Here is a 15,878-nt window from a genome sequence, read left to right on the forward strand (position 1 = left end):
CTGTCTCATGATGAATATCATCCAACAAGTCACCGATCCAATGCCTACGAATTTATCCTATACTGATCTTGCTAAGTTACTACTGCTATCGTTACTATTGCACTTGTTACAAAACTACTGCTATCATTGTTACTGTTACTATTATTGTTGTCACTACTATCAAAACTAGCATATTACTTTGCTCCTGATCACGTTGTTGCAGATAATTGATCTCCAGCTGTGGTTGAATTGACAACTCAACTGCTAATACCTTCAAATATTCTTTCGCTCCCCTTGTGTCGAATCTATAAATTTGGGTTGAATACTCTACCCTAGAAAACTGTTGCGATCCCCTATACTTGTGGGTTATCAAGACTTTTTTCTGACGCCGTTGTCGGGTAGCATAGCTATATTTGTTGAGTCACTTGGGATTATTATCAATCTATCACTATGAAGAATCTGAAGGATGCTAAGACTAAGATTTTTTCCTCTAATACGAGGGGAGGTAAGAAACTGCCATCCAGTTCCGCTTTAGATTCACCTTCTGTTATAAGTAAACTTGCAACACCACCACATGCTAATATGTCGCAAGTTATTGATGATGCTACTTCTGCTATGGATAATGCTTATGATGATGCTAGTACCTTGCTTGATGATAATGATGTGCCACTTAGTGACTTTCTTGATGAACAAATTGCTAGAGTAATACAACATGATGTTGTTGAATCTGATGATGAGCTTGAAACTGGAACTCCTGAAACACCTGCTAGAACTAGCCTTCCTAGATATGAATTGCCTAAGGTACCGAAAGGTTATGTTATGAATGAGGAGACAACTAGAGATATTCTTGCTTGTAAGGATAGAGATGATCTAGAGAAATTATCATGCAAGTATAAAGAAAAATCTCTGAATGCTAGAATGAAATGTGATCCTAAGTTTGCTACTTCACCTATCTTTGATGATAAGGATTATGAATTATCTGTCGATCCAGAGTTAATTACTTTGGTTGAATCTGATCCTTTCCATGGTTATGAAACTGAAACTGTTGTGGCACATCTTACTAAGTTGAATGATATAGCCACCCTTTTTACTCATGATGAGAAGACTCATTATTATTTTATTCTCAAACTATTTCCATTCTCATTAAAGGGTGATGCTAAAGCTTGGTACAATACTCTTGCTCCTGGTTGTGTGCGTAGTCCCCATCATATGATTTATTACTTCTCTGAAAAATATTTCCCTGCTCATAAGAAACAAGCTACTTTACAGGAAATATTTAACTTTGTGCAAACTAAAGAAGAGAGTCTCCCACAAGCTTGGGGGAGGATTTGCCAATTACTTAATGCTTTGCCTGATCATCCTCTTAAGAAAAATGAAATACTTGATATCTTCTATAATGGACTAACCGATTCTTCTAGGGATTTCCTAGATAGTTGTGCTTGTTGTGTTTTCAGGGAACGAACTGTTGGGCAAGCTGAAGAATTACTGAATAACATATTGAAAAATTATCATGATTGGACTCTTCCTGAACCACCGGTTAAACCCACTTTGAAGAAGAGGGGTATATTATATCTCAGTCCCGAAGATATGCAAGTGACAAAGAAATCTATGAAGGAAAAAGGTATTAAAGGTGAGGATGTCAAAAATTTACCTCCTATTGAAGAAATACATGGGCTTAATACACCACCACTGCCTAAGGTGGTAGAGGTAAATTCTTTAATGAAGTTCAATGATAATGACAATCCTCACAATATGCACCCTAGTCAATGCCTTTATGAGTTTGAAAACTACATTAGAAAACAAGATCACTTCAATGCAAATGTTATGAAACAATTGAAATACAATTCTGATATGATTGCTCGCTTGAGTGACTTGTTATTTAGAATCTCAAATGATGTTAGAGGTGTTGGAAAGCATGCTTCTATGGTTCAAACTCAGTTAGAACAAGTTGCTAAATCTCAAAGAGAATTGCTTGGTGAAATGAATAATAACAAACGTGACTTTGCTGTTAGAGTAGCAACTAGAGGAGGTAAAATGACTCAGGAACCACTTTATCCTGAGGGACACCCAAAAAGAATTGAACAAGAGTCACAAAGAGTTAACACTGATGCACCTAGTCCTTCTAGAAAGAAAAAGAAGAAGAAAAATGATAGGACTTTGCATGCTTCTAGTGAACCTGAAATAGAAAAACCTCCTGATAATGATAATGAAACTTCTATCTCTGATGCTGAAACTCAGTCTGGTAGTGAACACTCACCGTCTGATAATGAAAAATATAATGATGAGGTTCATAATGATGCTCAAACAAATAATAAAGAACCAGACAATGATGTTGAGATAGAACCACCTGTTGATCTTGATAACCCACAACCTAAGAATACAAGATATGACAAAAGAGACTTCACTGCTAGAAAACACGGTAAATAAACTGTGGGTTCAAAAACATATGCCCTCTCCACCTAAGTCAACTAAAAATAAAGATGATGAAGAATTTGAAAGCTTTGCTGAAATGCTGAGGCCAGTCTTTTTGCGTACCCGCTTGACTGATATCTTGAAAATGCCTCCTTATGCAAAATATATGAAAGACATCATCACTAATAAGAGAAAAATACCGGAAGCTGAAATCCCCACTAGGCTTCCTAATTATACTTTTAAAGATGGAGTACCTAAAAAACTTGGAGATCCAGGAATACCAACTATACCTTGCTCTATCAAAAAGAATTATGTGAAAACTGCTTTGTGTGATTTAGGAGCTGGTGTTAGTGTTATGCCTTCCTCTTTATATAAAAGACTTGATTTGAATAAACTCACACCTATTGAAATATCTTTACAAATGGCTGACAAATCCACTGCCATACCTATCGGTATCTGTGAGGATGTGCCCGTTGTTGTTGCTAATGTTACTATTCTGATTTGTTATACTTGAGATGCCCAAGGACGACAATATGTCGATTATCCTTGGTAGACCCTTCTTGAATACTGCAGGGGCTGTTATTGATTGCAATAAAAGCAAGGTCACTTTTCATATCAATGGTAATGAGCATACGGTGCAATTTCCGAAGAAACAATTCCAAGTGAATGGTATTAATGTTATTGAGAAATCTTCGACAATCACTATTGGGAGTTTTCAAATACCTCTACCTAAAATCAAAAAGAAATATGAAATGCTTATTGTTGGGGACATTCATATCCCCGTTGAGGTAACTTAGTGATTTACGAAAGTTCTTCGGTTTCATGCTAATCGAAAGTGGTTGTTAATAAGACTTGATCAACCTTATTAATGGATCATTTTTTAGAGGTATGAAGTTGATGAATTTAGTAAGCACTACCTTCTGTCCTTACCTTTTGTTTTTTGTTTTTATTAGTTAAATAAAATAAAATGCCATGTTTTGGCTGTTTTTTGAATTTGTCGTGCAATAAAAAAATGACCCAAAAATAAAAGTTCTCAGAATGCCCTGAAAATTTAATATGAATTTTTTCTGAATACTTAAGAATTTCTGGTGCAAATAATATCAGAGGGAGGTGCACCAGGTGGGCACAACCCACCTGGGCGCGCCAGGACCCCCAGGCACGCCCTGGTGGGTTGTGGTCCCCATGTGGGCCCCCTCACTTATCTCTTCACACCACATCATCACTTACCTCCACAAAAAATTCTCCATTGCTCTCTCTCCCGTGTTCTTGCTCTCAAACCCGCGGATTTCGATCTCTTTGCTCGAAGCTCCATTTTCGAAACTGTTTTGGGGGATTTTTGCTTGGTATGTGACTCCATCATTTGTCCAATTAGTTTTTGTTTTAGTGGTTTATATTTTGAATAATTAGCTACTCTTGGTGCTGCTGTAGATGAGCTTGCATGTTAAATTCTTGGAGTTCTAATTTGTTTGAATGCTTGTTATGCCTCTATGTATCCCTATGAGTAGTTGCTATCAATTTTGTGAAGTTTTGTTGAGAAAAGTTTGTGGACTAAATTTCAAAATTTGTGTTCATAGGAAAAGGATGAATATCTTTAGGAAGTTTGCTTCTAAGAAGACTCAAAGGGTGTTATTGGGGAGTCATCTGACAGTGATCTCCATCCTCGGAGGTTGGCAGAGGTACGGCCGTGCGAATGGCCGCACACCCAGTTCATGGAAGAGGCTGGAATCCTTCAAGAGTCCGCACAATATGCTGCTAATGCCGGCCTCACCGACTTCATCGCAGCTGAATGTGAACAGTATCATCTCCTCACAAACATCTTTGTTCAAAGTTTTACTTTCCTTCCTAGGAATAATCCTCCTAAGGTGTGGTTTGATTTATATGCTGAAACCCGTCAGATACCACTCACTGAATTTTGTAACATATGCATGATCCCTTCTGACGGGAGCTTAGCCGAGCCTAGACCAGCAGAGTTTGAGGCCTTTTATCGTACCTTGACAGTGGGAGATGAGAGAGGGGTGTCTGCTATCACTGCTGCTGGCTTGCATTTTCCTGCTGTTCATTACTTTGCTCTTTTCATTGCAAAATGCTTGCTTGCTAGAGAGAAGGTGGGTGCGCTCAGCTCAACAGACCTTGTTGTTTTACGTCGTGCACTAGAGGGCGACAACACTTATAGCTTGGGAGCTATTGTGGCTTGTCGCCTCCACATTAATAAGTCCAAGGGTAAAATACATGGTGGGATTTTTGCTACTCGTTTGGCGACTAACTTCAATGTTGAGATACACCTTCATGATTACCCTCTGACCAAGGTTTACCTAGACCACACAGCCATGGAACACCACCATTTTATTGCACGAGATTAGCCTCACATTCATATTCCTTACAACCTGGTTTTAGCATTGAAACTCGTGATAGTATTCCATTGCCTGCTCCTGCTTTGTTGGATTCTGTTGCCAGGGGCGGATATAGGATTATGCCTGCGGACATCATCGCCTACCGGAATGATCAGGCTGGAGAGGAGGAGGAAGAGCCTCAGCAGTGGGATCCGTGGATGCTCGCTCCTCAGTAACCCAACTACTATCCAGGCTACTAACTGCTTACCAAGTTAGGCCAAAAGCCTAAGCTTGGGGGAGTATGTGTTTCTCACCGACATTACATTCATGTCCACTTATTCCATTTGTCGGTCTTCACACTTTTTCATTGTATCATCCATGTTCAATTTTATTTTCTTGCTTTCTTCTTGTGTGTTTGAAAAACCTTAGAAAAAAAACCAAAAAAATTAGTTATTGTTAGTTTACTTTCTATGCATGCTTAGCTGTAGCACTAAAAAGAAAACCCAAAAAGATTTCCTTGTTCTTCTTTTGCTTGTTGGGAGATTTCTCGTGTAAATAGTATTTATCGTTTTTGCTTTTCTCTTTTATTTGCTTGTTCAAGAAAACCAAAAACTCCAAAAATATTTCAGTGCGTTTCTATGAATTTCTTTTCTTTTTATTCGAGTCGTACCGAGGAGAAGACCACGATGTAAATGTTGAGTGGCTCTCATATGAATAACTGTTGATCTAATAAAGAGCCTATTTTACCTTGTCTTCTCCTGCTGAATAAAATGTTTGCAGATTTCAGCTTAGTCCACGGCACTCTTGCACTGTTATTATTTTCACATCGTTCGGTCGTACAAGTGAAAGGCAATAATGACGATACTCGATGAACTGGCCGTAGTAGAGAGAAACGGGTATGAACTCGACTTGTTCTGTTTGTGTAAATATGTTTAACCTAGTATCCATGATTCAGTCCATTATGATTAAACATGTTTGCAATGACAATTAGAGATTATAGTTTCTCATGCCATGCATAAGTAGCTAGGAGTGGATAATGATTTATCTTGGATATCAACATTGCGTTAAAATGATTGTGATGTAGTATGATGATATGGTATCCTCCTCTGAATGTTCGAGTGGCTTGACTTGGCACATGTTCATGCATGTAGTTGAATCAAAACCAACATAGCCTCTATGATATTTATGTTCATGGTGTTCATATCCTACTCATGGTAGTGTCCAATGTTATTTATGCATAATGCATGTTCATGACCGTTGGTGCTCTCTAGCTGGCCGCTTCTCAATCTAATTGCTAGCCTTCGCCTGTACTAAGTGGGAATTCTGCTTGTACATCAAAAACCTTGAACCCAAAGTTATTCCAGATGAGTCCACCATACCTACCTATATGCGGTATTACCCTGCCGTCCTAAGTAAATTTGCATGTGCCACCTCTAAAAACTTCTAATAAATATCATTTTTGTGTGCCTGGATCATTCATGGAACGACAGGAGGTGGTCGGTATCTTCCATGCTAAGCGGATTATTCTCAGGTCGAGTGTTTATTCACTCGCCATCGCACGAGAAAAGGGCGGTAATAGGGATGCCCAGTCCCAAACTGCAAACAGAAAAAGCTTACAAATAATCAAACAAAAACTCCCAGTGGAGTCAAAACCTTTACCTTTATTGCTTGGGAACCGCCACTAGCGTGCTTAGCATGGAAGGTATTGATAACTGATAGTCGTGAAGTAAATGAGAAGGGTGCATGTCTCAAAATATCATTTACCTCTATTTTAAAAACTTGAGCTTTGGCACCTCTGCAAATCACTAATTCCCTCTGCGAAGGGACTATCTATTTACTTTTATGTTGTGTCATCACCTTCTAAAACAAGCGCCAGAACCTGAGAGCACTGTTGTCATGACTTATGCATTGTATGTAGCTAATGTTGGGTGCAGCATGATTGGATCTTTTCTACCATGAATTACAATGTTTAGTCGTTGCTTGAACTTTGGAGGTGCTCTGCACTTATGTTTTGCGGTCTCAGAAAGGGCTAGCGAGATACCACTATTGTCATATTATATCATGGTTGTTTTGACAACATGTTCCTGTCTGAGATATCTTATTATTCACTGGTGCGCGTCGATGCTATACAAACGGTTTTTAACCCCTTTCCGCGATGGCATTTGGAACCGTCGCCAAATGAGTGTGGGCGATAGGGGGGTCCTTCCCACACGACCCATAAACCGTCGGGGATAGGGCCCCTACAGTACTCCTACTCATTTCTACTCGCATTGCCATCGCAGTCGGTATTCTGTGGTGCTACGTTTACGATGCGCGGCCCATCACAAACGGTTCACTATTATAGAACATGTATGATGTGCGGCCCATCACAAACGGTTCACTTTTAAGAAGATTAGCTAATCGCCATACGAGTGTCGGACAGGATTACGAAACGTCGGACCGTCGTAACATCGTCGTACACGACAACTATCGCACACGCGATTCTGTGGTGCAACGTTTACGATGCACACTTCATCAGAAACAATTCATGGTTGCGAATCGTGTATGATAAGGCAACTAACACAAACGTTTAGTTTGCCCGCACCGTTTGTGATATTTTCTAACATCGCACACACTTTGCAAACGGCAACTGTGTGCATGCTTGCACACGCTTCCTCTCTGTGAACCATCTCGGATTATGTTGCATATCGCAAACGTTTGTGTTTTACCAACCGTGTGTGCCGTAACAACCTGGAGAGCGTAATTTCACCGTAATTTAATTGCTGCTTTTTCAAATTGTACCGGATTTGGATTTGAATTTGAATATATGCTACAGCTTTATTCATATCCATCAGGTTCAAACAACCAATGCATTATTCGATTCATAGGTACATATGTTCAAGAATTACATAAGAACCAAATAAAGAATGATGAACCACAGTTGTATACTTGTACTATTAAAGAAGGTAAAGATAGAGGCGAAATATATTCTGGTTGCTGAACAAGGTGAAGCGGAATGCCCATATTGTTCCCTCCTCCATGCAGAAGGCACGCACGACTCTAGTCCAACCCATTGTGATGGCTGACCTCCCATTCTTCACGGTCTTCATGAAAACATCTAGATAATCATCGTGTTCTGGTAGAAATACTTTAACCTTTCCATGCCCACCAATCATGTAGATTGAGAGGTAATCTTGAGTAAACTGCTTTGGCAGCCACTGCAAAGGAAAAAGATTCAGACATTATCATCTAATACAACTCATTATGGGCAGTAAAAAGAAGGCTGCAGAGTTCTTACTTACCATCCTGCAGTTCGTTGTTGTCTTGGATAAAGTGTAAACAAATAGTTTAATTGCCATCTTTGGACCCATTTTACTAACAATCTTTATCAGCTTCCTCACTTGATGTTGGTTCATCGATATCTCATTGCCCCATACGCAGAAAGGGTCGAAGCGCGGATCTTTACCAATGACATATGTACCTAAAAGCACCAAGTTAATATTAGAAGCTAAACAACAATTGCACAATGATGTAGTACAACACTCTTTTATAATATGTCTATATATATCCATATGTGGTAGTCCATTTGAAATCTCTAAAAAGACAAATATTTAGGAACGGAGGGAGTATCTTATAACATCCAATATACTCACATATTAGATGAATTAACATCTTATATTATGGGCCGGAAGGAGTTAAGTGCATTCTTACAAATTATTAGCTGATTAACTGTTGTTGTATCCATGGGTTACAGTTAGTTTGAGCTAGTTCGGGCTCAAATAGCCCTAAAGCATATCTAAACATGAGGGCTAGTTTGAGCTAGTTGCATCTAAACCCACCCAAAAAAAACTATCCAACCCAAGAGGTGCTAATTGGAGCTAGTTCTCCTAGTGCATTTACTGTCAATCTAACCCTGCCATCCAAACAACTCTTTGGATGGAGTTAGTTCAGGGTTAGTCATGAGCTAGAAACTAACTCTAACCTCTAGCTAAGTTGAGTATCCAAACAGGGATGTGTTGTTGTTGTTGTTGTTGCTGCTGCTCTTCTACGTATATCTATACATCATTAGAACATTAATGTAACACTCTTCCTTGTTGCTATGTAGCCTAGGATTGCGTATTTAGACATTAAGTACAGTGCATGTTGCTATGTAGCCTCAGATATATTACATATGGCCCTAGTTAACCTAACGATAAATGGGTTGCAGATATATTTAGTTAAAGGTCCGATTCACCGATTAGTCCCTTATCAGCCGCCGGCCTATATGGTACCAGCTACCGATATCCTGAACAGTGAGCAGATATAAGCCATGGGATGAAACTAACCTTGATGGAAAACAGCAGTCATTCCCAAAATTCTCCTGTGTAGGTACATCGAGAAGCATGTTAAGCACAACAGGCTAAACATCAACCAAAATTATCCATGGCAGACAAAATAATCTCCAAAAGATAGCTTCAGTGTGCAGGTTTAAGCACGCTAGTAAAGCAAAACAAGTGGAAAGGTGTGCTAACTGCAACAGGCCTAACATTTAACAACAAGAAAACATAGTCATTCAAACTGGTATTGTGTCGGTCTAAGTACACTAGTTATTGTTAAATAAAGATGGAAAGGCGTGTTAACTACAAGATGCAACAACCAAATGTAGTCATTCATAGTGGTATTGTTGAAACTAGTACTAATGAAATTGAACTGCACAGTTCATACTTGCACATATAGAACATCATGTTGTGAATAACTGGAATAAACAAGGCATACTACGAACAACCAAAGATAGCATTTGAAACTGGACATATGCTAACTACAAACAACCGAACAATCAAAAAACTTTAGAAGAGGCATATGCTAGCTATAACAGGCTTAACAGCAAGCAAATATATGCATTCCTACGGTATGTTTGAAACTGGATTGATGAAATGTACTGCACAGTAAATAATTGCACATATAGAGCATCACATTGTGAACAACTGAAATAAACAAGGCATACTGCAAACAACCAGATATAGCAATTAAAACTGGACATATTCTCACTACACTACAAAAGGGACTCGACAAAACAAATCATGGGTTTCCCCCTGTGAAGAGGCGCGGCAAAACAAATCATGGGTTTCCTCACTTGTCACACATGGGCTCGTTCCCGTGGGAAGAGAACGGACCCTGGATGCGCTCCATGTTGTCGCAGATGGGCTCCTTCCCCTTGGAAGAGCACGAATGTAGGGTGCCCTCCCTGATGTCATAGACGGGCGCTTTCCCCTTGGAAGAGCAGATGGGCTCTTACCCCTTGGAAGAGCCGGAGAGGATGCCCTCCTCGTGGCCGCCGTTGATGAGGTCTGACTTGGAAGTTGTGGTCCCAAGCCAGCGTCGCAGAATGTGTCCTTCAGAAATGACAAAAGGGACTCGATGGGGATGTAGAATGGCAAATTGTTGACAGCGAGCCAGAGGAGATCAGCGGCGGGGCCATGGATGAGATCGACGGCGGTTGAACCCGAGGGGTTGGGGGTGGGCCACTTAATCTGTGGCATAGCTCGCCTCAGGCCGTTGCTGTTGATGACCTCAGTGTCGTAGCCGGCGGCCGAGACATGCCCGCATACTCTAGCCCGCTGCTTGAGTGCCTGCCGCCAGTAATGGTCGTCAGCTTCCTCGGCGACGTCGGGCGAAGAGACCGCTATACACCTCTTTTGGGCCAGTCGCTCCTCGAGCTCCACGGGAAGCGTAGCCGGGCTTAGGCTGCGACGCTCTGGAGTAGGGGATGGAGATCTGTGGGAAAGGGGGAGTTTGGCAGGCGTCATCTAAGAAACTCAGGGCGGCCTGGGTATGGAGATCGGTGGGTAAGCTACACGGGCAAACCGGCACATATTGATAATGGAGGCGTTGCGGCGGCGGCAGAGGCTACGGGGACCTTGCTAGGGTTTCGAGCGAGGGAGGGGTGTGTGTTTGTGCGCACGCCCGAGGAGGTTTTGGTGTGTGTGTGTGTGTGTGTGTTGTGTGTGTGTGGAGGGGGCGTGGGGTGTTTGAGGAAATGGCGCCGGTACTGAAAATTTTACTACGCGGGAGTCAAATGCGGGAGTGAAATGCCGGGCTATTGAAAATTTTGATGATAGTGCATCGCACACGGTCCGGAGATAACAACTATGTGTTATGAAACAGAAAAACCCTCGAGGCGGGTAGATATTTTCTAGCGATGCAGGCGGGATTGGGAACAAGAAACATCGCAGACGGTCCGAAGATAACAACCGTGTGTTATGAAACATAAAAACCCTCGAGGCGGGTAGATATTTTCTAGGGATGCAGGCGGGATTGGGAACAAGAAACACCGCACACGGTTCGGAGATAACAACCATGTGTTATGAAACAAGAAAAACCCTCGAGGCAGGCAGATATTTTTGAGAGGGGGAGCCTCGTGGAACCCAATGTACTGTGCGGATGTGTGCGTGACAGGGGCACCGGCGTGGCACACGGTTAGTTTGAGTGAACCGTGTTTGTTGGATCATCCAACTTGTCTAATGTTCATAAATTTGACGAAAAATGACGCGGGAGAGGGTCAGAACACGAACACACTTGCATGTGGACGAAATTTATGTATTGAAAGGGTGGTTTGATTTTCAAATACCAAATGCAACTTCGATGTGGCACCTCTCCCGCAAAGCGCACGGTATTGCTTGCCCCCACACCCACCCCCCTCGTGTCGGCATGAAGGGAATCCTAAGCTATGAATGTAGGGCCCCTCCCCCACAACCGAGGTTCACCTAGCAAAGTGTGAAGTAGCTAGCAGCCCCCCTCCTCCCTCCTGTCGGCACGAAGGGAATCCTAAGCTATGAATGCATTCCCCCCCCCCCCATCCGAGGTTCATTCACCTAGCAAAGTGTGAAGTAGCTAGCAGCCCCCCTCCCTCGTGTCGGCACCAAGGGAATCCTAAGCTATGAGTGCATGCCCTCCCCCAACCGAGGTTCACCCTAGCAAAGTGCGAAGTAGCTAGCAGCCCCCCTCCCTCGTGTCGGCACGCAGGGAATCCTAAGCTATGAATGCATGCCCCCCCAACCGAGGTTCACCCTAGCAAAGTGCGAAGTAGCTAGCAGCCCCCCTCCCTCGTGTCGGCACGAAGGGAATCCTAAGCTATGAATGCATGCCCCCCCCCCCAACCAAGGTTCACCTAGCAAAGTGCGAAGTAGCTAGCAGCCCCCCCTCCCTCGTGTCGGCACCAAGGGAATCCTAAGTTATGAATGCATGCCCCCCAACCGAGGTTCACCTAGCAAAGTGCGAAGTAGCTAGCAGCCCCCCCCCTTGTGTCGGCACGAAGGGAATCCTAAGCTATGAATGCATGCCCCCTTCCCCCCAACCGAGGTTCACCTAGCAAAGTGCGAAGTAGCTAGCAGCCCCCCTCCTCGTGTCGCCACGAAGGGAATCCTAAGCTATGAATGCATGCCCCGCAACCGAGGTTCACCTAGAAAAGTGCGAAGTAGCAACCCCCCCCCCCACACACACACACACTTTCAGTCGGCGGGCCAGAGAGGCATATCTCACCAAGATGGATCATAAAACGGACCAAGAATAATCCACCTTGGTCGTACAACCTCTCTCTTGTTGTTGGTCAAAGTGATGGCCGTCCATGCGACCCCGGAGATGGGCTAGCTCGCCAATAATCACGCAAGTAGCTAGTCAACGAAGACAACCACTGCATGCGTGTGGCCCAAACATATGTATGGAGAGGTGTGTTTTTGAGTAACAATGGAACAACTTTGATGTGGCACCGTGATTTCGAACTAGAAATCCCCACACCAAGTGAGGGTTAGGTTGACGATGCATATGTATGTTACACCACACTTCAAGCCAACGACGGGGATTCATGCATGCATGCGTGCATAGTATATGCGCTCAAACTTAAGGTCTGAATCTCACCATGACCTATACTACGATAACACGAACCAAATAAAGAATCCGCCATGGTAACCTATCTTGGTGTTGGTCAAGGTGATCATGGATGTCCACGCGGGCCCACGAATATATAGGCTTGTCGTCGATAACCATGCGAGGGAGTGTACCGCTCGAAGGCAACCACTACATGCATATGTATGGAGGTGATGCATGCATGCATGTTTGAATACACAACATTGATGTGGCGCGTGCGTCAAAAATCATACACTAGCTGTGACGCCCCCGATTCAATCGTACACTAATCATACACGCAAACGTGTACGATCAAGATCAGGGACTCACAGGAAGATATCACAACACAACTCTAAAATAAAATAAGTCATACAAGCATCATAATACAAGCCAGGGGCCTCGAGGGCTCGAATACAAGTGCTCGATCATAGACGAGTCAGCGGAAGCAACAATATCTGAGTACAGACATAAGTTAAACAAGTTGTCATAAGATGGCTAGCACAAACTGGGATACAGATCGAAAGAGGCGCAGGCCTCCTGCCTGGGATCCTCCTAAACTACTCTTGGTCGTCGTTAGCAGCCTGCACGTAGTAGTAGGCACCTCCGGTGTAGTAAGAGTCGTTGTCGACGGTGGCGTCTGGCTCCTGGGCTCCAGCATCTGGTTGCGACAACCAGGTAGAATGGAAAGGGGGAAAAGAGGGAGAAAAGAAACCGTGAGTACTCATCCAAAGTACTCGCAAGCAAGGATCTACACTACATATGCATGGGTATATGTGTAAAGAGGCAATATCGGTGGACTGGACTGCAGAATGCCAGAATAAGAGGGGGATAGCTAGTCCTGTCAAAGACTACGCTTCTGGCAGCCTCCATCTTGCAGCATGTAGAAGAGAGTAGATGGTAAGTTCACCAAGTATCATCGCATAGCATAATCCTAACCCAACGATCCTCTCCTCGTCGACCTGTGAGAGAGCAATCACCGGGTGGTATCTGGCACTTGGAAGGGTGTGTTTTATTAAGTATCCGGTTCTAGTTGTCATAAGGTCAAGGTACAACTCCGGGTCATCCTTTTACCGAGGGACACGGCTATTCGAATAGATAAACTTCCCTGCAGGGGTGCACCACATAACCCAACACGCGCAATCCCATTTGGCCGGACACACTTTCCTGGGTCATGCCCGGCCTCAGAAGATCAACACGTCGCAGCTCCACCTAGGCACAACAGAGAGGTCAGCACGCCGGTCTAAATCCTATGGCGCAGGGGTCTGGGCCCATCGCCCATTGCACACCTGCACGTTGCGTGGGCGACCGGAAGCAGACCTAGCCTCCCTAATACAAGAGCAAGGCATTCCAGTCCAATCCGGTGCGCGTCGCTCAGTCGCTAACGTCAAAAAGGTTTCGGCTGATACCACGACGTCCAGTGCCCATAACTGCTCCCGCGTAGTTGGTTAGTGCGTATAGGCCAGTGGCCAGACTCAGATCAAATACCAAGACCCCGTTAAGCGTGTTGTTATGAAGTAACCGCGAACGCCGACCAGGGCTAGACCCACCTCTCTCCTAGGTGGTCTCAACCTGCCCTGTCGCTCCACCACAAAGTAACAGTCGGGGGCCGTCGGGAACCCAGGCCCACCTCTACCAGGATGGAGCCACCTGCCCCTTCAGCCCCCATCTCTGAACAGTATCATAAGTAATGTAACAGTATAAAGTATATAGCATATGCCCGTGATCACCTCCCGAAGTGATCACGGCCCAGTAGTATAGCATGGCAGACGGACAAGAATGTAGGGCCACTGATGGAATACTAGCATCTTATACTAAGCATTTAGAATTGCAGGTAAAGGTAATACTATAGCAACAATGACAGGCTATGCAGCAGAATAGGATTAACCGAAAGCAGTAACATGCTACACTACTCTAATGCAAGCAGTAGAGAGAAGGAATAGGCGATATCTGGTGATCAAGGGGGGGCTTGCCTGGTTGCTCTAGCAAGTAGGGGTTGTCAACAACATAGTCGATCGGGGCACCAGCAGCGGCGTCAGTCTCGTAGTCTACCGGAGAGAAGAGGGGGAAGAAACAATAAATATAATGCAAACATAGCATCACAAAACATAACGAGGCAATATGCGGTGCTAGGGTGAGCTAACGAAGTACTAGGTGCTACCGGCGAAAGGGGAAAGCACCCGGGAAAGTATTCCTGGTGTTTTGCGTTTTTGGACAGATGAACCGGAGGGGGAAAGTTGCATGTTTGTTATGCTAGGGATGTGTGGCGGACGAACGGGCTGCGTATCCAGATTCGTCTCGTCGTTCTGAGCAACTTTCATGTACAAAGTTTTTCCATCCGAGCTACGGTTTATCTTATATTAATTTTAAAAGGATTTTATCATTTTCTAGAATTAACAGAATTAATTTAATCCTCTAATGCATTTATGACGTCAGCATGACATCAGCGGTCAACTCTGGCCGTTGACCTGTTCAACCTGACATGTGGGTCCCGCATGTCATACTCTGTTTATTCTAATTAGGATTTAACTAGTCTAATTACTGTTTAATTAATTAACAATAGTTAATTAGGTTAACTAAACATGATTAATTTAGTTAATTAATTAATTAAATTTATTATTATTATTAATCTTGTTTTTATAAAATCATTCTGGGGCTGGGCCCCCTTGTCATAGGCCCTTGGGGGCCTTAGCGGGCGTTCTGGCAGGCGGGTGCGGGTGCGGGCGCCCGAACGGGCGCAGCGGGCGATTCTGGCGGGGCGCTGCCCGAGCGGGCGCACGCCCAGGGGCGCGCGGTGGCGGCGGACCCGGCAGGGGCGCCGGAGCAGGGGGAGGCCGGTGACCTTGGGTCGGCGGTGAGGGGCTGGGCGCGGCAAGGGGCGGCCAGCAGCGGCGGTGGGGAGGCAGCAGCGAGGGAAGGCGGAGCGTGAGCGGCGCGTGGGGGGGGGAGCGCGCGTAGCCTGGACTGGGGCGACCAAGGAGGCTCGTCGGAGCGCGGCAGGGTGGATCGGTGGCGGGTGCAGGGGTAGGAGCGGCGCGCCGGCACGCCAAACGGGGCGGCGAACGCGAGCATCCACGTGCGAGGAGGAAGTAGGCCAGGGGGTCGGCCAGGGAGGTAGTGGCAGCGGCCAACGGGGAGGCGCGGGCGAGCACTCGGTCGGGGAGCGGCGAGAAGGCGCGGCGACGGGCGTGCACAGGGCGCACGCGTGCGGTGACCGCGGCGATGAGCGCGGGGCGCGCGAGCGCGGGCGCGCAGCGCAGGCAGGCGGGGTCGTGCGAGGGAGAGGGGAGGAACCGGGGC

Source organism: Aegilops tauschii, chromosome 5 (assembly GCF_002575655.3).
Source record: "Aegilops tauschii subsp. strangulata cultivar AL8/78 chromosome 5, Aet v6.0, whole genome shotgun sequence".
Taxonomy (NCBI): domain Eukaryota; kingdom Viridiplantae; phylum Streptophyta; class Magnoliopsida; order Poales; family Poaceae; genus Aegilops; species Aegilops tauschii.